The sequence below is a fragment of the Oncorhynchus gorbuscha genome, linkage group LG23, assembly GCF_021184085.1.
Source record: "Oncorhynchus gorbuscha isolate QuinsamMale2020 ecotype Even-year linkage group LG23, OgorEven_v1.0, whole genome shotgun sequence".
NCBI lineage: Eukaryota > Metazoa > Chordata > Actinopteri > Salmoniformes > Salmonidae > Oncorhynchus > Oncorhynchus gorbuscha.
Window position 1 is genome coordinate 52,829,664 of NC_060195.1, and position 23,358 is coordinate 52,853,021.

Below are 23,358 nucleotides of genomic sequence, written 5' to 3' on the forward strand. Positions count from 1 at the left end.
CTGCTCCAACGAAATAGCAGGATTTCATAGCATAAATTATAATAGCACAAAATAAATGCACTGTCCTGGGGGGCTCAAATATGTGTCTATTCAGTCAGAACTTCTGGCTCTGCTCTAGTCTCCCTCCCACATGAGTCACTCGTGCCAGATGGCTTACTTCCACCCCAGTAAATTTGTTTTGACTTTTGATTTTCTGAGTTCGATCGTCAAGGTCCTAGCATGATGAGAGCGATGTAGCTAGATATGTTCTATGTGCGCTATTTCTATGCTTCCTGGTCTTAGGTTTTGTTTTTGCTTTCGGTTTTGTACACCATCTTCAAACAGCTGGAAATACAACATTTAGACGGTAACTATTTTAATTTTAGCAACCAGGAAATGGCAGAGGGATTTCTGCATAGTGTATCTTTAACAGAGACTAAAAGGAGGCATTGTCCATCGTAAAAGTGCAATACATGTGATTGCAAGTAAGCAAAAAAATATATGTTTTTGCATTCCCATGAAGACTACACACACTGCATAGGGCCTCCAGTCGCTAAAGGGCCCAACATTTTTATTAGATACCTCTAACTACTAAGGGTGCTATATTTGACCCATTTACAAATATACTTTTCAAAAGCTCCCTATCCAGGTGAAATGGAAATGTAAAACCACATAATGTGAAGTCACTGACCCCCCTCATCCATGCTACATTCATTAGAATTCCAGTTCACCACTTCCTTGATTTTATAGGCATATTTCTTCTGATAGGTCTAACTTTGAATACCTTTCTATCCATATGAGCTAAAGATATACAGACACGGGGCTGTGGGTTCCTTCAACTCTCCTATCAAAATTACATTTTTTTTATTCCTCCTCTTTGATTCTCTTCCAAATAGTTTTCCTAATACAGATTTAGATATTAATTAACATACAGATCTGATGTTCAATAGCTTCATATCCACATATACATCTAAAACGACTTGTGGTTAGGTCTCTGACTACCCTCGTCCTTAGTTTGCCATGAATATTTCCTGTGATGGGTCAAATTGCTCACTGTCCATATGAGCTACAGATCTACAGACAAACATGGTGGGTTCCTTGACCTCTATTATCAAAGGTACACCTTTTTATTTATTTTGTATTCCTCCCCTTTGATTTTCTACAAATATTTATCCCATACAGCTGTGGTTAATAATTCATGTACAGATCGCATTTCCATTAGCTTCCAGTCCAAATGACATATACATATAAAACCACTTGAGTTTGGGTCTTTGGTGTCCCTTGTCACGTCCACTCCCACTCCCACTCCCACTCTGGCGCTCGACTTCGCCGGGCTACTATAACCACCGGTCCTGGCAACCCATCCTTACGCACACCTGGTAACCTTAATTACACCTGCACCTGATTAGGTAAACCTGGACTTCATCACCTCCCTGATTACTTCCCCTTTATATAGCACTCCATTGTTATCACATACCAGGCAATATTGTTTGTGTTTCCATGTTTAGACGCTTATCTTGTTCTAAATTGGTCTCCTTTCTTCGTCATTAAGGGTGTTTTCACACTTGTTTCCTTTCAGCCACGTTTTGTGAAGTCAGTGTGGTGCACATAAATGTGTTCAGATGATTGGTTTGCAATTATGTGATCGATAGGTTAAGAGATTTTCACAAGCTGGCTCTGCTTAATTTGTGAATAATCACCAGCAAGCTAATGTTAGCAGTTTTGTTAGCCAGCTATAGATTGGATCATTCTAGATAGCTCTAGAGAATTACTAAACTACTTTTATTAAATGCATTTGTTAACAAGTTGTCACGACTTCCGCCGAAGTTGGTCCCTCTCCTTGTTCGAGTGTCGTTCGGCGGTCGAAGTCACCGACCTTCTAGCCATCGCTGATCCTCTTTTCATTTTCCTTTGGTTTTGTCTTGTCTTCCATCACACCTGGTTCCAATCCCATCAATTACATGTTGTGTATTTAACCCTCTGTTCCCCCTCATGTCCTTGTCGATGATTGTTTATTGTAAGTGCCTGTGCACGTCTGTCCTGGTGTGCGTTGGATTATGTACCCAACGCACAATAACACAGTTAGCCAATAACACAGTTAGCCAATAACACAGTTAGCCAATAACAGTTATTTCTCTCCTGCGTCTGACTTCTCTGCCGCCAGTTCGCACCCCTTACCTTGTTTTCCATGAACATTTGTGTTCACTCTCGTATGAGGCAGGCAATCAGGCAGGCAGGAAAGGAGGGTCACCACTAGATAACACAGCTTAAATCAGATTCCACCAGGATCACTAGATTAGGTTATACATCAAAATATCTTGAATCACGCATTCCTGCTTAGATGTGTTAGATGAAACAACTCATTTATTGAGTACCTCAATTGTCTATTTATACCTCAAAAGTATATTTATCATACTTCCTATTAAAGCACTATTAATGACTTCCTTAGATGAATTCTCATGATTTGAGTTGATGGCACGCACAGTGATATGGGCAGGTATGGATAGAATGCCAGGGCTGGTATCCCTGTGTGTGTGTGTGTGTGTGTGTGTGTGTGTGTGTGTGTGTGTGTGTGTGTGTGTGTGTGTGTGTGTGTGTGTGTGTGTGTGTGTGTGTGTAACGGCATTCCTCCTCATCCTCTTCTGAGGAGGAGAAGCGAGAAGGATCGGAGGACCAATGCGCAGCGTGTTAAGTGACCATAACGTTTATTTAAAGACATAAACTGAACACTACAAAACAATAAACGTGAAACGAACTAAACCGTACCGTGTGGCATCAAACACACACATGGAAAACAAACACCCACAACTCAAAAGTGAAACCCAGGCTACCTAAGTATGATTCTCAATCAGAGACAACTAAAGACACCTGCCTCTGATTGAGAACCATACTAGGCTGAACTCAAAACCCCATCATAGAAAAACACACATAGACTGCCCACCCCAGCTCACGCCCTGACCATACTAAATAAAGACCAAACAAAGGAACTAAGGTCAGAACGTGACAATGTGGTAAAACACTAGCCCGAGGTAGCTCACTGATATATTTAATTAATGATTGAAAGGTGTTAAAATGACCAGTTGCTCATAGCAGGAAAATGATCCTGCAGCAGGAAATGTGAATTATTGTGTGGATTATATTTAATGGACATTTTGTTGCTTATATTTTTAGTTAGTGCAAATCAAGTCTGCCATTTTAAAGTGGAAATAAACTTTAGAGGCCTTTTTAAACCTTTTAAACCTCATATAAACTACATTTCTGTGATAAAAAAAAACAAACTAATCAGATTTGTTCTGCCCTAAACCAATCAGATAACTTTTGCCCTTAGAACAAAGTTGACTGCACTTTGTCAACCTGTGGACATTTCCTGCAACAACAGGGTGATCAAAATAAGATTCTATCTGTATTCATGTGCCATATCCCCTGTTTGATGATGATGCAAAAACAGTGTCTGTTTAACAGAAAGTGTGTGATGATATGTAGCCTATCTGTTGTTGTGCATTCTCTTGTCTCTGGTGTGCGGAGAGGACAGTAGAAAGAGGACACCGAAGCTACAAACAGAAGATCAACTCAATCTACATGTGCATGCCTGACCAATACCAGCACAGGGAGGAGGACATGACCTTAAACCTGGAAACACTCTCTCTGACTGCAGTCTGGTTCTAGATTTGAGCAAGTCATTCATAACAATTACTGATTAATCGTTCTCTTTCAACTAAATTAAGTGAATGATACATGTGTAGCACATGAATAAAGAGCAAATACATCATTAGTCTCCTCGATATTCAAAGGCAAAGGACTTAGTAAAATATGAATTAGTAAAATACAATTGCTCTGATTTGAGAAAAATTAAAAATGGCAAACAAGTATTAATCTGTATAATTACATGGTCAATTTCACATGTACTTTCCTGATCACTATATATACAGTCATTTCTAAATTGGTATGATATAGAATGTAATTGGAATGTTGTATAAGGTCCACCTTATGGCAACACCTTTAGGTAAACCACTCACCGACTGTGCCATACACAACATAATTAAAACGACAACATACGCCATTATCTACAGACAGCACCACACTCCATAATCAAAAGGGCAAGACATTCCATAATCCTGTTGCCTGCAGTTATGGCAAGGTGAGACTCTCACGGACACGTACATGTTGGTTGTTTTTCTCTAGGATGCCCACAGACCTCACCAACGGGGCTTGAATTTTGAAGCTCTACCTGTAGATTTAGCGGTGACGTAGTGTCACCCTAAGTTACAGAACACTGAGCAAAGCAAGGCGCAACTAGAGAAAATTAAGAACCTCTACGCTCTGCATTTTCTGCTGGCTGCCCCACCACCACAGAAAGCACTGAGCTAGGCTTGAAACACCTGCATTTTGGAGCTTACTTACTCAAGAAAGCAAAAAAGAGACCAAGTTTGTATGAGGCTTTATTAACTCAATGAATTATATATATTTTTACATTGTTTGCTAACTGATATGTGTCATGTATTAATGCCAAAATAACATGCAAAACAAGCACACAAAAAAAAAAGATGTTAGATTATTTTTTTATTTAAAAACAATTGCAAAATGGGTGGGACTCTGAATGTTGGGTTGCCACTGCTGTTAATTATTATAATATATTTTTCTAAATGTGCCATCTGGATTGCTTAATATGAGAAATTTGGAATGATGTATACTTTTACTTTTTATACTTAAATATATTTTAGCAATTACATTTACTTTTGATACTTACGTATATTTAAAAACAAATTATTTTAGACTTTTACTCAACTAATATTTTCTGGGTGACTTTTACTTTCACTGGTATCTTTACTTTTACTCAAACATGACAATTGGCTACTTTTTCCAACACTGACACATTGCAACAAATTATGAGAAGCGTTTGGAACTATCACCAGTCAGAGGAGGTAAAGCAAACGTTTCTGAGTGTTGATATGATTAGGAAAGTAATGCTTCCACGGAGGGGGGAGCATTGAGCCTTGTTCAGCCAACAAATGCAAACCATCTCAGTATAGTGCAGTGGCCCCTCAAACCCCTGTCCTAGACAAGATGCTACAAGCTGCAAGGTTATCAACTTAGCCCAAACCTCAGTTCTGTACGTAATGTGAATGGGGCAGACATTCACTTCTGAGGGCTGCTCCAAATGGGGTGCTGTTCATTTGGATTAAATCTCATTTAAAAATGAAATCCAAAACGAATTCATGACGTTGGTAAGGTATCCAGTTAAACATTTAGCCATGCTGAAAGTAGTCGACCTTGCTGACCTGCTCACCTGAATGTCAGGATAATATCAGGAATATCAGTATAAATATTAGAGGAAATATCAGTTTATTTTTCAAGCTGTGTACATTCCCAATAATCAAGAGACAGATGAGGGCCATGTGATTTCTAACCTCAACATAGGGTAAAGTGTCCTAGCAGTATCAAAGTCAGTCTTTTACTCTGTTCTTACGATCAAAATAAGTATTCTTAGTCGTTGAAAAAAAGAAACATATGACTAAATTGTAGTCTTATTTGCTTATTGTTTATGTGCAAGTATCATCTTTTGAAACGTGTGGTCAAGAGGTGCTGCCTCCTTGTCTTTTCAGATACAAAATTGCTTCACACACATACATAATCACGCAGCACTTATCACACAGCACTCACGGACACATAGACACACACACACACACTTGCACATAGACACATTTGTGCATCACTCACACACACAAACATGAACACACACACATACACATTCACACATAGACACACACACACACAGGAATTCCAATAAAACATAAGCTACTGTACAACCTTAGAGTTTGAAAGCATACTATACTCTATGCCCTGTCATCATGTTGCTTGCTATGACTACACTACTACAACAATTTAAGCTGACAAGGAGTTTAGTTTTCTGCTGCTCCCTATTGGTCACAGTGTGATGAGACATGATGTCTTTTCAAATTGTTTATCTTTACACATGCTTCTCAATGCGAGCTCTTTGTGGAGTATGTTTGTTTGTTTATCACAGTATTTGACATTAGCAGACACTCATTCAGAGTACCATCGAAGCTGTGAAATGTAAGGGTTTAGGTTGGGTGAAATTTTACACCAATACAAGTGGTGAAAGTCATGGACACGCATGTGTTTGCGTTTATTTTTTATTGTGCCGTTATTTAACCAGATAAGTCCTTGAGAACACATTCTTGTCACGTTCTGACCTTAGTTCCTTTGTTTTGTCTTTGTTTTAGTATGGTCAGGGCGTGAGTTGGGTGGGTTGTCTATGTTCCTTTTTCTATGATTTGGGATTTCTGTGTTTGGCCTGGTATGGTTCTCAATCAGAGGCAGCTGTCTATCGTCCCTGATTGAGAACCATACTTCGGTAGCCTGGTTTCACTTTTGAGTTGTGGGTGATTATTTTCCGTGTCAGTGTTTGTTTCCACACGGGACTGTTTTGTTTATCGTGTTTTGTTGTTTTTGTTTGAGTATTCGTTTTCATTAAAAGGCATAATGAATACTTACCACGCCGCACCTTGGTCCTCCTCTCTTTCTCCCAACAACTCTGTTACAATAAAGACCAAGATGAGAGCGATGAGAGGGTTAATTGTGTGTGTGTGTGTGTGGTGGGGGGACAGGATATGTAAATAAAATCATTAGCATACACAAAGTGTGAAGTGTGAGAAAAACATTTCCTTGTTTGCTGCCTCTTTGGGCTTAATGTGTCACTTAGTGTATCAAGACAGTCAAGATAATGCTAGCCAAGAAACAATAAGGTGCTGCTTGGATATTGTTTAGTACTATTTAAGTATTAAGGAAGCCATAGAGAAGTTTTGAGATGATGGCCAATGGTTTTTTCATGGTTTTGTTTGTCCTTTCAACATTCCGGGGTAAGAAGTCAAAGGTTACACTCATATTATGCAAAGTCTATATTTTAGTTATGGATTTTTTATCTTTGAAAAGAAATGACGACTCAATCAATTTTATTTCCACTTTGTAACACGATAAAATGTAAATGAATCCAAAGGGTCTATATACTTTTGCAAGGCACTTTATATTGTTTTATGTCCTGCGGATTCGAGCAGAAAGGTGACAAGTTCAACAGGAAAGTGAGCCTGCCAGATAGCCAGCAGCCTTGATTCTTGCACAGAATCTAGATTTTCTTTTTCAGAGATGTATGCTCTTTTGTGTGATGCTGATTTCTACTGTCTCTCGATATTGTTATTACATATTGTTGTGTACTAAACAGCACTATGATTCAGTTTTATTAACCTATTGGACACACAGGTAAATATTCTCTGAACCTAACCGAACCTTGTAAGAATGGAACCACTGAAACTGATGGGACAACAGATGTAGAAAAGCGTGGTGAGTTACAGGATTGGCATTTAGATATTAAATCTATCTTATATGCACAACATATTCAAAACATAGATCCCCTTTACACACAACTGATATACAATACATTTGACACAGTTGTTGTGATATACACTCTTAGAAAAAAAGGGTTCTTCGGTTGTCCATAGGATAACCTTTTTTGGTTTCACGTATAATCCTTTTGTGTTCCATGAAAAATACTCTGTTGTATCACAATCAATCTGCCAAATGTGTTGTACATCAGTTGTAAAAACCTGACTGTGTACAAGGCCAGTAACATTCATGATAAAGCAATAGAATTGCCACAAAGCAACAAGTTAAACTTCCCCCAAATTGTTATTTTTTTATTTCCTTGTTCTTCAGAACTTCTTGGCTTTATTCGACTGTCTGTCACGTGTCTGGGTTTGTCGATCATGCTCATTCTCTCATATGCTGTCATCACCCTCCTGCACAAACTGAAGATGCACAGGTTGGTGTTACTTGCTCTGTTTGTATTTTAGAAGTACATTGTCATGTATGACCATTAACAAAAACATTCAAACTGGATTTTCTAAATGAATGCATGGATTTTTTCAATTAATGGTGAGTCTCTTATTCAATGGGTAAAAGTAATGTATAGCAACCCAGTGTTGTGTTCGAGACCACCTAAAGCAAATCGAGTCCGAGTCAAGACCAAGACCAGAGGGGGTGGGGGGGCGAGACCGAGTCAAGACCGGGAGGGGGACAAGGGGTCAGAGTCAAGGCCTATTCCAGAAAAATGCGAGTCCAATTCAAGACCATGATTCCAGTTTTGTCAAATTGCCACCATGATAAGAGTTCAAAATGTCCAGTATTTCTGTGTTCATTTTTCAGAACAACATTATTGCTAACCCAAACACAGTGGAGAACAATGGGTCTTCTAAGGATTAAAACAATTATGATTATAATAATATACTTAATGATTATACTATTACTGTTATTTTCAGTGATATTCTAATGTAATCTCTTCAGTTTTGATTGGGAAGGAAAGGGTTAACACTGAAGAGAAAAAAGACCCAATCAGGATTTTTCTTAGCTGGTCTCTGGGGAGATGAATCTAGCAAGCTAAATCAGACATATCCTAGGCCATCGGAAGCTAGATAAAGGCATCTGCCATTCAACTGTATCAGGGCCTAATTTTGCAGTGACAGTGGAATCAACAAATCACATTTTGACTTAATGGGTGGGAACGTTTTTTAAAAACCTACGTTAACTTCTGCCTTCTTGAAGACCAACAGGTCACTGTGCAATTGTGAGCAGCAGTTTTCCCAGTCTAGCTAGCTTTTGTTGTCCCTAGTTTGCAGTGAATACAGCAGGTATTATCAAAGAGGATGTTGGTGCTAATTTGTTACCTTCTCCCCTGTCAAAAATAACTTTAAAAAGGAAGTTAAGTTTCAAATGATCATCAGCATCTGGGTGCTTGCTGTCTCTTTGAAAATAACTTGTGTGCGGAAAATTGTTCCATTTAAAGCGTTACTGACAGAATTTTAGCAACATGAAATGTTATTAAAATCTTTTCATATACACCACGAGGAAGAACTGACACTTAGCACAATTGTTTTGGACAAGAGACTACATAGATATGGTCATTTTCATGTTTTCATAAATTCTTGTAATTTTGGGGAATTATGTAACGTTATACTAAGGCATTTGTGAAAATTCTAAAGCAATATCAAGTGGGAAAGTGGCTGTACATTTGGACAATTAATAGATGCTGCAGTAAATTAAAGTGAATAAAAACATCAGTCTTGTCCAAATGCAGTAAGCCTTTATATAAACAAGAAATCTTCCACATGACCTGGGATCCTTCACTTTGAACTGGACTGTGTGTTTTCAGGCAGTTGCAACAGCATGACTTTAGATCATTAGAACACATTTTCCAAAAGTCACAAAATAAACCTGAATGGATTTCTGCAAATATGTCAACACCACGGGAGTCCTCTTACATTTGGGAACTTTACATTCCTATTGATCAAACAACCATGAAAGATAGTCTCTCTCTTCCTCAGTTATGCAGATGATCAACAACAACAAGATCAACAACTAATCTTAGCCAGAGCAAGATGAGCTAAAATCTAACAAAGGAATATTAGATAAACCCTCTCAAACTTTTTTCAGCGAGTTGGTTGTCAAAATTGCACTGATAAACGATTGGGAATTGTAGCCTCGTTGTTCTTCTGCAGCTTGCCTGCCTATGCATGCTTGTCCCAAGCAAGCACCCAAGTTAACTGTCTAAAGTTGGCTAGCTTGCTAACTGGCTACTTCCAGACACAAATGAGAGTTCACCTCACCCTGACCATTTTAGTCACTGTAGCAGAGCGGGTTGTGCTGTTTAAATGGTATCTAGAGCGTTCTTGACTAACTATTACTTTTTTGTCTATGTTTACTGACACCGGTCATATTCAGCGAGTGTTGCGCATTCATAAATTCATCAGTTGTTCTGCGCTCTGGCGAGAGTGTTCTGAAATCGGAGTAGATAGCCAGAGTTAATTTGCAAACGCAAGAGATAAGCTAACTGGATAACAGTCGTTCAAGTTCTTGCTAGCAAACCAAATGACTCCTGCATCTCTAGCTGTGTATAGCCACCGAAAAATTATATTAGGGGAAAAAGTAATTCACTTACCCACTCCTCCAATAGCATGACATGAAATCCTCCTAGCAGCTATCCAGCTAATGTTAGGCTCCTGTATTTTACATTGCTACATAAATAGATACGCTAGCCTATTAGCCACATTATGACTGACTTGTGAAAATTGCCCTTGCTAGTTTGATTGCACTGACATTCCCAGCCTTAGTTACATTCACCCATTTTTGTCCAGAATATTGAGTCCTTGAAACTGAAACAGTGTATCCCGAATGGAGGCAGCTAACAATGTACCAGATCATGTCTGATTTACAACCTGATAGCAATATATTTTGGACAACCAAGAAATGTATTGGTGAGTTATATGAATCATGCACTGAACTGCATCCATCTAATCTGCCAACAATGCCATCGTTGAACGTTGAGTCAAATATAACCTATTTTTAAAACCTACAAAGTTGGTTTTGTATTATAAACTGGGAATTGTATATATTTGACTGATATTTCAAGTGCATTTGGAAAGTATTCAGACCCCTTGACTTTTTAAAAACATTTTGTTACGTTACAGCCTTATTTTAAAATGGATTATATAGTTTTTCCCCCTCATCAATCTACACACAATACCCTACAATAAAATACAGAAATAGCCCATTTACATAACTATTCAGACCCATTACTTAGTACTTTGTCGAAGAACTTTTGGCAGCAATTACAGCTTCGAGTCGTCTTGGGAATGACGGTACAAGCTTGGCACACCTGTATTCGGAGAGTTTCCCCCATTCTCTTCTGCAGATCCTCTCAAGCTCTGTCAGGTTGGATGGGGAGCGGCGCTGCACAGCCATCTTCAGGTCACTCAAGAGATATTTGATCGGGTTCAACTTCGGGTTCTGGCTGGGCCATTCAGAGACTTGTCACTCCCACGTTGTCTAGGCTGTGTGCTTAGGGTCATTGTCCTGTTGGAAGGTGAACCTTCACCCCGGTCTGAGGTCCTGAGCACTCTGGAGCAGCTTTTCATCAAGGATCTCTCTGTACTTTGCTCCTTTCATCTTTCCCTCGATCCTGACTACTCTCCCACTCCCTGCCGCTGAAAAACATCCCCACATCACGATGCTGTCACCACCATGCTTCACCATAGAGATGGTATCAGGTTTCCTCCAGACGTGGCTACTCCTACCCCGGTCAACAGCACTGCACCCCCAACAGCAACTCGCCCAAGCCTTCCCCATTTCTCCTTCTCCCAAATCCATTCAGCTGATGTTCTGAAAGAGCTGAAAAATCTGGACCCCTTACAAATCAGCCGGGCTAGACAATCTGGACCCTTTCTTTCTAAAATTATCTGCCGAAATTGTTGCCACCCCTATTACTAGCCTGTTCAACCTCTCTTTCGTGTCGTCTGAGATTCCCAAAGATTGGAAAGCAGCTGCGGTCATCCCCCTCTTCAAAGGGGGGGACACTCTTGACCCAAACTGCTACAGACCTATATCTATCCTACCATGCCTTTCTAAGGTCTTCGAAAGCCAAGTCAACAAACAGATTACCGACCATTTCGAATCTCACCATACCTTCTCTGCTATGCAATCTGGTTTCAGAGCTGGTCATGGGTGCACCTCAGCCACGCTCAAGGTCCTAAACGATATCTTAACCGCCATCGATAAGAAACATTACTGTGCAGCCGTATTCATTGATCTGGCCAAGGCTTTCGACTCTGTCAATCACCACATCCTCATCGGCAGACTCGACAGCCTTGGTTTCTCAAATGATTGCCTCGCCTGGTTCACCAACTACTTCTCTGATAGAGTTCAGTGTGTCAAATTGGAGGGTCTGCTGTCGGACCTCTGGCAGTCTATGGGGGTGCCACAGGGTTCAATTCTTGGACCGACTCTCTTCTCTGTATACATCAATGATGTCGCTCTTGCTGCTGGTGAGTCTCTGATCCACCTCTACGCAGACGACACCATTCTGTATACTTCCGGCCCTTCTTTGGACACTGTGTTAACAACCCTCCAGGCAAGCTTCAATGCCATACAACTCTCCTTCCGTGGCCTCCAATTGCTCTTAAATACAAGTAAAACTAAATGCATGCTCTTCAACCGATCGCTACCTGCACCTACCCGCCTGTCCAACATCACTACTCTGGACGGCTCTGACTTAGAATACGTGGACAACTACAAATACTTAGGTGTCTGGTTAGACTGTAAACTCTCCTTCCAGACCCATATCAAACATCTCCAATCCAAAGTTAAATCTAGAATTGGCTTTCTATTTCGCAACAAAGCATCCTTCACTTATGCTGCCAAACATACCCTTGTAAAACTGACCATCCTACCAATCCTCGACTTTGGCGATGTCATTTACAAAATAGCCTCCAATACCCTACTCAACAAATTGGATGCAGTCTATCACAGTGCAATCCGTTTTGTCACCAAAGCCCAATATACTACCCACCATTGCGACCTGTACGCTCTCGTTGGCATCGCCAAACCCACTGGCTCCATGTCATCTACAAGACCCTGCTAGGTAAAGTCCCCCCTTATCTCAGCTCGCTGGTCACCATAGCATCTCCCACCTGTAGCACACGCTCCAGCAGGTATATCTCTCTAGTCACCCCCAAAACCAATTCTTTCTTTGGCCGCCTCTCCTTCCAGTTCTCTGCTGCCAATGACTGGAACGAACTACAAAAATCTCTGAAACTGGAAACACTTATCTCCCTCACTAGCTTTAAGCACCAACTGTCAGAGCATCTTACAGATTACTGCACCTGTACACAGCCCACCTATAATTTAGCCCAAACAACTACCTCTTTCCCAACTGTATTTAATTAATTTATTTATTTTGCTCCTTTGCACCCCATTATTTTGATTTCTACTTTGCACATTCTTCCATTGCAAAACTACCATTCCAGTGTTTTACTTGCTATATTGTATTTACTTTGCCACCATGGCCTTTTTTGCCTTTACCTCCCTTCTCACCTCATTTGCTCACATTGTATATAGACTTGTTTATACTGTATTATTGACTGTATGTTTGTTTTACTCCATGTGTAACTCTGTGTCGTTGTATCTGTCAAACTGCTTTGCTTTATCTTGGCCAGGTCGCAATTGTAAATGAGAACTTGTTCTCAACTTGCCTAACTGGTTAAATAAAGGTGAAATAAAATAAAAATAAAATAAAATTGGCATTCAGGCCAAAGAGTTCAACCTATATTTCATCAGACCAGAGATTCTTGTTTCTCATAGTCTGCCTCCTTTAGGTGCCTTTTGGCAAACTCCAAGTTGTCTGTCATGTGCCTTTTACTGAGGAGTGGCTTCTGTCTGGTCACTATACCATAAAGGCCTGATTCTATTTTTTATAAATACATTTGCAAACCTGTTTTTGCTTGACCATTATTGGGTATTGTGTGTAGATTGATGAGGGGAAAAACACATTTAATGTCATGTATTGTCATGTCTTGTCCCTGTGCTTTCTCTTCTCTTCGTTTCCCCCTGCTGGTCTTATTAGGTTTCTTTCTCTCTCTCTATCCCTCTCTCTCTCTATCATTCCGTTCCTGCTCCCAGCTGTTCCTCATTCTCCTAACGACCTCGTTTACTCTCTCACACCTGTCCCCTATTTTGCCCTCTGATTAGGTCTCTATTTCTCTCTCGGTTTCTGCCTCTGTCCTTGTCGGATTCTTGTTTGCTGTGTCCTTGTTCCGTCCTGTCGTGGTTTGCCTTTTCATCAGATGCTGCGTGTGAGCAGGTGTCTCTGTCCGCTACGGCCCGCGCCTACCCGAAGGGACCTGCAGTCTGTTGCCTCTTATCCTGCAATTCTCCTCAACAACTAAAGAGGATTTATGTTTTCCCTGTTTGGACATTTCCTGTAAAGGATTGAGGATTATGTTTTCTCTGTTTGGACTTTAATAAACTCAGTTTCTGTTAAGTCGCTTTTGGGTCCTCACTCACCTGCATAACATTTAATACATTTTTAGAAAAGACTGTAACGTAACAAAATGTGTAAAGAAACAAGGCGTCTGAATATTTTCCGAATGCCCTGTATGATTGTCTGTTTGTTTCATATCTGCAAATGAGTTAAAACACTGTCAGTTCCACTTTTAACTGTAGGTCACTGGTTACTTTGTGTGCTAAACGTGAAATGTTTTTTCCAATGGGAAGTAATAGTTGTACATTTTGATTGGGAAATGCTTAATGATGGTGTTTTTGTATTCTTATGATTGGGACATCCTGGCTTATTATGTCCAAGTTTATGGATTGCTTATCCTTAAACATCATACTGTGTGTGACTGCTGTCTTTCCATCAGCTCTATGCAGGGGTGTAGTGATTCCCGGAGAAGTGTGTATGCTCAAATTTTGCCCACAAGCCCAGCAAAGGAAAAGCCTCCAGTCTGAAAAATCCTATTATTTCTTATGTTTTTAAAAATTAGTTTTCCTATAGATTTTCTTTCATATTTTCACTCTCAAAATGATGGTCTAAATCCACAACAATGCTTAAACCAAACCAATCTGATTGTGTGGGCCTGTCAGGGCCTGGCTCCCCAGTGGTGAGCCTCTTTCCACCCAGGCCTATCCATGTCTACTTCCCTGATAAAAAACAAACAACACTTTGGACTAAACATTTTCAATACCTGCTTTGCATACCCATTAAGGTATCATAAATTCAAACGTCTTTCCTACCCTACCGGCCTACCGATGTCATTATTCTGTGCCAAAACCAGTTGAGAGCTACTCATTCTTGCTGCCTGCAGATGATATTCAGCTGAAACTAGGCTGTGTGCACAGCGTGTGTGAATGTTTTTAACGTGCTTTGCGATTGTGTAGGATACTTTGTGCGTGATTTCTCTATTGTACTACATCATTGATCAATTGTATACCTCCACTACACTACTTTGATATGCATTAGTAGGAATTAAGAAGTGAGTATATGCAATGTCCACTGAAAAATATACTTGCGTATAGCCTCCACTACGCCTTTGTGTTTTACAAAAAGTGCAGTCTTCCTACATGACAGCGTTGGTATTATGGTGGATGTCTTTTCAGAATCACAAATCTGTCACACACTTCACCACTTCGCCAACAAGCCTATAATACATATAAAGGCTGTTAAGATACCGTTTAATGTTTGACGAAAGGGGTGTATATATTTGGCATGGCTAAGCGCTTTTATGCACTGACTGAATCGAAGCTGATTGTTAATGAGTCTTTTACTCCGCTAGTCTTGGCTGGTCTCTGAAGAAATAACAAGTCCTCACTGTCCAAGACAAAGTCAAGACTGAGTACAAATGTATCTAACACCAAGACAAGACCTAGACACTCAATATGTGGTCTCAAGACAGGCCTCGAGACCAAGCGCGGTGTCAAGTACTACAACACTATATAGCAACCGGCTTCTTCTCAGTGTGTGTGTGGCTCACTTGTTGGAGCATTGCGCTGGAGACCGTATGACAAATGTATGCACTCACCACTGTAAATTGTGCTGTATAAGAGTAAATGACTTAAATGTATGAAGTGATCTCTCCCTTTATGGCTGCATATCAATCTGAAACTATTTACCTACAAATGTTATTGAATATTGTGGGTTAATTGTGTGTGTGTGTGTAACAGTATAACTTACATGTGTGTGTGTGTGTGTGTGTGTGTGTGTGTGTGTGTGTGTGTGTGTGTGTGTGTGTGTGTGTGTGTGTGTGTGTGTGTGTGTGTGTGTGTGTGTGTGTGTGTGTGTGTGTGTGTGTGTGTGTGTGTGTGTGTGTGTGTGTGTGTGTGTGTGTGTGTGTGTGTGTGTGTGTGTGTGTGTGTGTGAGAGACAGCACTGATACTCTATTTGTGTTGTAGGACTATGTCTCAACAGGATGTGGTAGAACACCAGCCCGAGGTAGCTAATTTATCTATTTATTTTACTGAATCGTGGCCTTGAAAGGTGTTAAAATTAAAATACCAAAGCCAGCTATAGATGTGTCTGCTTAATATAAAGTATGTGATGATATGTAGCCTCTGTTGTTCTCAGGTCCCTGGTATGCGTGAGAAGAAAGTAGGCAGAGGGCACAGAAGCTACAAAGAGAAGATCAACTCAATCTACATGCCCATGCCTGACAAATTACCAGCACAGGGAGCAGGACATGACCTTTGACCTGGAAGGTCTCTATCTGTGTGTGTCCCAAAAGCCTCCACACTTGTACTTTCCGATCACTTTATATGGTGTCTAAATTAGTTTGCAGTAACTGGGCGTTAGAGGGAAACTGATCTCAATTGCAGCCAATATTGGTCACATCATTACTACTCAATAAAATATTATGTAAGTGTTACTGTCACGTCCTGACCTTAGTTCCTTTTTTACGTCTCTATTTTGGTTTGGTCAGGGCGTGAGTTGGGGTGGGCATTGTTGTTCATTCTATGTTTTGTTCTGTGTGGTGTATTTCTATGTGTTTGGCCTGGTATGGTTCCCAATCAGAAGCAATCGTTGTCTCTGATTAAGAACCATACTTAGGTAGCTTGTTCCCACATGTGTTTGGGGGTAGTTGTTTTCTGTCTCTGTACCAAACAGAACTGTTTCGTGTTTGTCTATTTTTATTATTTTGTCTTAGTGGTCTGAGTTAAAATAAATATTAACATAAACACTTACCACGCTGCGTTTTGGTCCGATCTTGACTACTCTTCATCAGACGAAGAGGATCGTTACAGTTACCTCAGTCCTTCTTGCAACCAATGACCTTTAAGATATGTTCACCCTCTGGTTGGTATTATCTTTTGAACTATTTAGTCCTTTTTAACAGGCTAAAGGTGATTTATCTAGTGGACAAGCATTCCATACAACATAAATCAAGTATTTCCTCATTTACCACTGCAAATCTACTGTGGCAATTTACCCGACACTTTGAATGAATGAAAACGTTTGGTGTAGCCTGTTATTATTTTTTATTTGTGTTAGCCATTAAAATACTACTGTCTTTAAAATACAAGTGTCTGTTATGGTCATTTCTTATCAATATTGTGGTAACTAAATCAAAGGGGGGGATTTCCGATCACTTTATATGGTGTCTAAATTAGTTTGCTATAGCCTGTTAATGGAATGCTGCACAAGGTCCACCTTATGGCAACACCTTTATGTACACCACCCACATACTGTGCCATATAAAAACACCATTTGGATAATAGTAGTGTCATGCAGGTGAATGAGGACCCAAAAGCGACTTGGCGAAAACAGAGTATTTAATCCAGAATAAACTTTACAAAACAAAAAGCATAATACTACACGTAAAGACGAGAACAGACTGGAGACTTGATCGAGAACTGCAGGTTGCCTCGGGAAGGCACTTGAACCTAGCAGACTCAGACACCTGCTCACCACGCAGCATCTGAGGGAAACACGACACGACAGGGCAAAACATAGACACAGCACGGTGAATTATATATGAGGATCCGACAGGGCAGGTACGGGAAACAAGGAGAGAAATAGGGACTCTAATCAGGGAAAAGGATCGGGAACAGGTGTGGGAAGACTAAATGATGATTAGGGGAATAGGAACAGCTGGGAGCAGGAACGGAACGATAGAGAGAAGAGAGAGCGAGAGAGGGAGGGGGAGAGAGAGGGATAGAAAGAGGGAAAGAACCTAATAAGACCAGCAGAGGGAAACGAATAGAATGGGAAGCACAGGGACAAGACATGATAATAAATGACAAAACATGACAAGTAGAGAAAGAATGCACACATAAGTCACTTTGGATAAAATCTGTGGATATAAGCGTCTGCTAAATGGCATATGTTATCATTATGTTATGAAGCTCTCATTGTGTGGTCATATAAAGATACATGGCTCATCATGTAATCATATGAACATACAAGGAGGAATGTCTTACCTCACACACACCAAATTGATATGTGCAATCTATGCTCTAGACTGCTTTGTAATGTGGAATTATAATTATTGTGTTCGTGTGTTGCGAAGGGAAGTGCAGCCAACGCCTTGAAAATGAAGATGAAGAATAAACGTAATGAGGAGCTACGTCTTTCTTCAGCCATATAGACAAAAATACACGGCTAATAATGATGTTTATTATATAGGCTATATTACATAGACGTGTACACTTAAATGTAGAATATATGATATGCATTAGTATAATAATCATCCACTTCGTCACATGTGCAACCAGAAGTGAATCTTTTTTCCCTCTAACGCCCAGTTACTGCAACCCGAAGATTCTGAGTTTACCACCTTAGTGGTGTATTCCACCTGGCAGCCTTAACACTGCGCCACTCAGGAGGCACATGCCAGTTATCTGACAAGGCCATTAACCTCTTTGACTTTAAAAAACAAACAATGTACAAGTATAAATTGTCATGTTGTATAGACCTATGTATTTATCTTTTAAAAACGTGTGTGAAACGGATACGCAAACAGGTGGAATTTTATCGTACAGATGTCGGATCTTAATTTGGGCCTGTTTCATAGCAGGAGGAAATAGTCCTGCAGCAGGAGGGTTTGAATAGCTGAAGAAGTATTTACACATAGTCTAACTATAAAACAGAGGTGAGCGTCCACTCTGGAGTGAAGTTTATCGTTCTACTTAGTAGACCTACATCAGTCAATCAACTGATGGCCCAAATCATCTCAACACCACCTTTCATTATATGTTTAGGCTAACGGGTAGCCGACAGAACACCTTGGATAAACGCGTCTGCTAAATGGCATACATTTTATTATTGGGTTATAATCAAATAAACAAGGGGCCTATTGCAACCATCTATGGCACTAGATGAACCATCAACGGGCACGAGATTATCGCTGGCTGATGTTTTGTTAAATCATCACTTCGTGTGAAATTCACCCACAAAACTGATCTCAATTGCAGCCAATATTGGTCACATCATTACTGCTCAATAAAAGATTATGTAAGTGTTACTGTCACGTCCTGACCTTAGTTCCTTTTTTACGTGTCTATTTTGGTTTGGTCAGGGCGTGAGTTGGGGTGGGCATTGTTGTTCATTCTATGTTTTGTTCTGTGTGGTGTATTTCTATGTGTTTGGCCTGGTATGGTTCCCAATCAGAGGCAATCGTTGTCTCTGATTAAGAACCATACTTAGGTAGCCTGTTCCCACCTGTGTTTGGGGGTAGTTGTTTTCTGTCTCTGTACCAAACAGAACTGTTTCGTGTTGGTCTATTTTTATTATTTTGTCTTAGTGGTCTGAGTTAAAATAAATATTAACATAAACACTTACCACGCTGCGTTTTGGTCCGATCTTCACTACTCTTCATCAGACGAAGAGGATTGTTACAGTTACCTCAGTCCTTCTTGCAACCAAAGACCTTTAAGATATGTTCACCCTCTGGTTGGTATTATCTTCTGAACTATTTAGTCCTTTTTAACAGGCTAAAGGTGATTTATCTAGTGGACAAGCATTCCATACAACATAAATCAAGTATTTCCTCATTTACCACTGCAAATCTACTGTGGCAATTTACCCGACACTTTGAATGAATGAAAACGTTTGGTGTAGCCTGTTATTATTTTTTATTTGTGTTAGCCATTAAAATACTACTGTCTTTAAAATAAAAGTGTCTGTTATGGTCATTTCTTATCAATATTGTGGTAACTAAATCAAAGGGGGGGGGTTGAGGTATTGTGCAAGAAGGGTATGGGTCGGAAATCAAATCCATACCGGTAGGCCTATACAGTTGAAGTCGGAAGTTTACCAACACCTTAGCCAAATACATTTAAACTCAGTTTTTCACAATTCCTGACATTTAATCCAAGTAAAAATTCCCTGTTTTAGGTCAGTTTGGATCACCACTTCTTTTTAAGAATGTGAAATGTCAGAATAATAGTAGAGAGAATGATTTATTTCAGCTTTTATTTCTTTCATCACATTCCCAGTGGGTCAGAAGTTTACATACACTCAATTAGTATTTTGTAGCATTGCCATTACATTTTTTTACTTGGGTCAAATGTTCCGGGTAGCCTTCCACAAGCTTCCCACACTAAATTGGATGAATTTTGGCCCATTTCTCCTGACAGAGCTGGTGTAACTGAGTCAGGTTTGTAGTTCTGCCCACAAATGTTCTATAGGATTGAGGTCAGGGATTTGTGGTGGCCACACCAATACCTTGACTTTGTTGTCCTTAAGCCATTTTGCCACAACTTTGGATGTATGCTTGGGGTCATTGTCCATTTGGAAGACCCATTTGCAACCAAGCTTTAATTAACCTCCTGACTGATATCTTGAGATGTTTCTTCAATATATCCACGTAATTTTCCTCTCTCATGATGCCATCTATGTCGTGAAGTGCACCAGTCCCTCCTGCAGCAAAGCACCTGCACAACATGATGCTGCCACCCCCGTGCTTCACGGTTGGGATGATGTTCTTCGGCTTGCAAGCTTTCCCCATTTTCCTCCAAATATAACGATGGTCATTATGGCCAAACAGTTCTATTTTTGTTTCATCAGCCCAGAGGACTTTTCTCCAAAAAGTACGATCTTTGTCCCCATGTGCAGTTGCACCTGTTTGTACCTGTTTCCTCCAGCATCTTCACAAGGTCCTTTGCTGTTGTTCTGGGATTGATTTGCACTTTTCGCACCAAAGTACGTTAATCTCTAGGAGACAGAACGCATCTCCTTCCTGAGCGATATGACGGCTGCGTGGTCCCATGGTGTTTATACCTGCGTACTATTGTTTGTACAGATGAACGTGGTACCTTGGAAATTTCTCTACAATTTATTTTCTGAGGTCCTGGTTGATTTCTTTTGATTTTGTCATGATGTCCATCAAAGAGGCACTGAGTTTGAAGGTAGGCCTTGAAATACATGCACATGTACACCTCCAATTGACTCAAATGATGTCAATTACCCTAACAGAAGCTTCTAAAGTCATGACGTTATCTGGAATTTTCCAAGCTTTTTAAAGGCACAGTCAACTTAGTGTATGTAAACTTCTGACCCACTGGAATTGTGATACAGTGCATTATAAGTGAAATAGTCTGTCTGTAAACCCTTTTTGGAAAAATGACTTGTGTCATGCACAAAGTAGATGTCCTAACCGACTTGCCAAAACTATAGTTTGTTAACAAGAAATTTGTGGAGTGGTTGAAAAACGAGTTTTAATGACTCCAACCTAAGTGTATGTAAACTTCCGACTTCAACTGTATGTATACGCTGAAGGCAATGGCCCTAACCCCTAGACCATCCCAGGCCACGCTTGAACTACATTTTGACACTTGATACGTAACCTTAGGTTCACTAGAAACCATAAGCTGTCCTCTTTTTCAATAATATAAGCTGTAGATCTAAAAAAATCCCGGGCTGTTTTTTGGGGGTTTTAAAGCCAGAGTCACTCTCTTTCATGCGCCATTTCACTCCATTCCGTAGACTACCTCACTATTCTCAAATTAATCTGGTCTTCACATCTGCTATTATATTTATATATGTCCAGTGTGGCTCAGTTGGTAGGGCATGGTGCTTGTAATGCCAGGAGACATATGAAGTTGCATATGAAGTTGCTCTGGATAAGAAATCAAACTTAATTTGTCACAGGCGCCAAATACAACCGATGCTTGCTTACACTTGTATGAACCATCCTGATCTTACGAGCTTACAATTGACTTTGCTAGATGGAAAGGCTCGCTAAGATCAGGACGGTTCGTACGATGCTAGTTGGGAATGGCTCGTAAACAAACATTTCACGGTAAAGTCTCAAATTTTATGAATGGAGCTACAGTAAGTAAATAGGTATTTTGAGGTAGATACTGTACGTACATGAAGGCAGGGTAAAGTGACTAGGCATCAGGATATATAATAATGAGAGTATAATAAAGAACAGAGTAGCAGCAGCAAATCATGTGTGTGTGAGTGCATGTGTGTAATGTGTATGTATGTGTGTTTGTGTTACGTTGGTCTGCGTGTTTGTGTTATGTGTGTGTGCATATGTAGTGTATGTGCATGTGTGTGGGTTTTGTGAGTGTCAATTTAGTGTGTGTGAATGAGTGTGTAGATGGTTTGTATATATAGTTTAGTGAGTGTGCGTAGGGTCAGTGCAAGATAGAGTAAGTGCAGATAGTTTGGGTACCATTAATTGACTATTACGCAGTCTGGCTATTTAGCATTCTTATGGCTTGGGGGTAGAAGCTCTCGAAGCTTGTTGGTCTGAGAGCCGAAGCTCTATAGCACGGTAGTGGAGTGAACAGTCTATGGCTTGGGTGGCTGCTTTGCCCATTTTTCGGGCCTTCCTCTGACACTAATATAGAGGTCCTGGATGGCAGGGAGTTCGTCCTCAGTCATGTACCGTGCTGTTTACACCATCCTCTGTAGTGCTTTGAGGTCAAGAGCGGTACATTTGCCATACCAAGCGGTGATGCAGGCATTCAAGATGCTCTCGATGGTGCAGCTGTAGAAATGTTTGAGAATCCGAGGGCCCATGCAAAGGGGGAAAGAGGCGCTGCTGTGCCCTCTTCACAACTGTGTGGGTGTGTGTGAACCATGTTAAGTCTTTATTGATGTGAACGGAATTTAAAGTCTTGACCAGCTCCGCAACAGCCCCGTTGATGTGGAAGTGGGCGTGTTCTCCCCTCTTTCTCTTATAGTCCACGATCAGCTCCTTGGTCTTACTGACGTTGAGGGAGAGAATGTTGTCCTGGCATCACGCTGCCTCTGACCTCCTCCCTGTAGGCTGACTCAGCAAACTTGATGATGGTGTTGGAGTTGTGCATGACCGCACAGTCTTGGGTGAACAGGGAGTACAGGAGGGGACTAAGCACATACTCCTGAGGGGTCCTGCAGAGGGAGGGGTTCAGTCCCAGGGTGATGAGCTTGGAGGGGACTGTGGTGTTGAACACTGAGCTATAGTCTATGAATAGCATTCTCACACAGTTATTTCCCCTCTGGTCCAGGTGGGAGAAGGCAGTGTGAAGAGTGATTGAGGTTGCATCATCTGTGGATCTGTTGGGATGGTATGTGAATTGGAGTGGGTCTAGGGTGTCTGTGATGATGGTGTTGATGTGTGTCATGACCAGCCTTGCAAAGCACTTCATAATTACAGATGAGTTCTACAGGAAGATAGTAATTTAGGCAGGTTACCTTGGTGCTCTTGGGAACAGGGACAATGGTGGTCATCTTGAAACATGTTAGGATTACAGACTGGGACAAGGATAGATTGAAAATGCCTGTGAAGATACTTGCCAGCTGGTCTTTGAGAATGTGTGCTGGTATTCTGTCTGGCCTGGCGGCCTTGTGATTGTTAACCTGTTTAAATATTTTGCTCATATCATAAACAGGGACAGTGTTATATTCCTTGAAGTGAGCATGAAAGGCATTTAGCTCGTTTGGAAGTTCTGTATCCCTGGGCAACTCATGGTTGGGTTTCCCTTTGTAATCCATTAACGTCTGCAAGCCCTGCCACATACAACTAGCGTTGGAGCCGGTGTTATAGGATT